This window comes from Triticum urartu, chromosome 1 (genome assembly GCF_003073215.2).
Source record: "Triticum urartu cultivar G1812 chromosome 1, Tu2.1, whole genome shotgun sequence".
Lineage (NCBI taxonomy): Eukaryota > Viridiplantae > Streptophyta > Magnoliopsida > Poales > Poaceae > Triticum > Triticum urartu.
The window spans coordinates 254,551,265-254,553,565 of record NC_053022.1 but is presented as its reverse complement, the minus strand read 5'-3'; positions in this window follow the sequence as shown (position 1 = coordinate 254,553,565).

The window sequence follows — 2,301 nt, the reverse complement described above, 5'->3', positions numbered from 1 at the left end:
TGTCGGATGGACGTAAGGTTGAGTCCATAAGAAGACTTCTTTTGCCAGTCATGTGATTTGTACACCCACTATCAATAATCCATTCTGAAGACGTTGGTGTCGTACCCTACAGTGCAGTTAGGGGGATAGGCTTCACCAAGAGCATTGTGAAGCAAAAACATTTGATGAACCAATGGGTTATGAAAGCTTAGATCCAGATTGGGACTAATAGGGAGAGTAGCAAGCGATTCAGGAACGAAGTACATAGTAAGACCATTCGGGCATTTGATCTTGCGCCCTACAAGATGTTTAAGGTCCCCAGCAATGGCGTCAGACGATTTTGGTTTTCTGCTGGAGACCTTTCCCTGCAAAAGAGAGTTAAGCTTTCTTAGCCACCCACATCTTCAAGGGTGGCTGAGAAGCAATAAGTCTAAGTGCAGATCTGAGAATTTTGGCTTTGGAGCCCTAGCAAACAGTCTTGCAGGCGGACAATAGTACTCATAAGAATAGGCAGAATAGTTCTTGGTCTTATGAACATGGCGGTTTGATGAACCGCTCTCATATTCATATGCCTGAGTATGGTTTCCCTGCAAAACATTTGCGTTAGTGCGACTCAGGTGAGTCCTCTGTCTGTATGAAGCCTTTGGACCGTATGAAGCCTTTGGTCTGAGGTTTGTCTTCTTCACGTGAGGTGTCATGATGACATTCACAGGAAGATTCTCCAGACACCTTTTCGGAACCCAGATCTTCTTCATAGGCGGTCCATTCCTGCAGTTAGTACCAATGTACCTGGCAAACACTTCACCATTCTGATTCTTAAACAGTATATAGTTTGCATCAAAGGATTCATCAATGATAATGGGGTTAGCACAAGTGAAGCCAGATAGATTGGATGGGTCTGCTGAAGGTTCCGTTGCAGCAACCCACATGGTTTTGGGGTACTGCTCAGGTTTCCAGTAAGAGCCATCAGCATTCACTTTCCTTACGAACCCAACACCCTCTTTCCTCGGGTTTCGGTTCAGTATCTGCTTTTTGAGGACATCACATAGTGTCTGATGCCCTTTAAGACTTTTGTACATCCCTGTTTCAAGTAATGTCTTCAACCTAGCATTCTCATCAGCAATAGCAGCGGTATCCTCAGCAGAGGGGTTAGTTACCACATCAACAGTTGAAGATATTGCAACAGTAGTAGTAGTAGAACATTCAGCAACAGAAGTAGCATTATCACGCTCAATGCATTTAAGACATGGTGGTTCAAATCCTTCTTGAGCGGGACTGATCTGTTTGGCGCGAAGTGACTCGTTTTCCTTTTGAAGATCTTCATGAACCGCTCTCAATTTCTCAAGATCTTGCTTCCTTTGAAGATAATCATAGGAGAGCTTTTCATGAGTTGTTGAGAGAGTTTCATGACGACTTTCAAGTTCCTGATACTTAACGTGAAGATTTTTTATGTCTTCAATTAAGGATTCAGATCGAGTCATTTCAGCACCTAACAGATCATCGCTTCTGTCTAGTAGTTTTTGAATATGTTCCATAGCTTTCTATTGTTCAGTTGCAATTTTAGCAAGTGTTTTGTAGCTGGGTTTTGAGTCACAATCAGAGTCATCGTCACTAGATATTTGATAGTGAGTAGTGCGTGTGTTTACCTTGGCACCGCGTGCCATGAAGCAGTAGGTAGAAGCGGAGTAGTCCTTGTCATTTGCATCGGTGTCGGTGACGAGGTCATTGTCTCCAGTATTGAAGATGGACTTGGCAATGTATGCTGTAGCCAGACTTGCGACGCCTGAATCGGACTCCTCCTCAGACTCCACCTCCGCCTCCTCAGAAGCAGACTCCTCCTCTAAATCCATTTCCTTGCCAACAAACGCACGTGCCTTACCAGATGAGCTCTTCTTGTGTGATGAATACTTTGAGGAAGACTTGGACGAAGACTTTGAGTATTTCTTCTTCTTGTCGTCAGAGTCATATTCCTTGCTCTTCTTCTTCTTTTTGTTCTCATTGTCCCACTGTGGACACTCAGAGATGAAGTGGCCAGGTTTCTTGCACTTGTGACATGTTTTCTTCTTGTAGTCGTGAGCAGAAGCTTCATCATTCCTTGAGTTTGATCGGGAAGACTTTCTGAAGCCTTTCTTCTTGGTGAATTTTTGGAACTTCTTCACAAGCATAGCAAGTTCCCTTCCAATGTCTTCAGGATCATCAGAACTGCTGTCAGATTCTTCTTCAGATGAGGAGACAGCTTTTGCCTTCAAGGCACGAGTTCGCCCATAGTTTGGACCGTAGATATCTCTTTTCTCAGAAAGCTGAAACTCATGTGTATTGAGC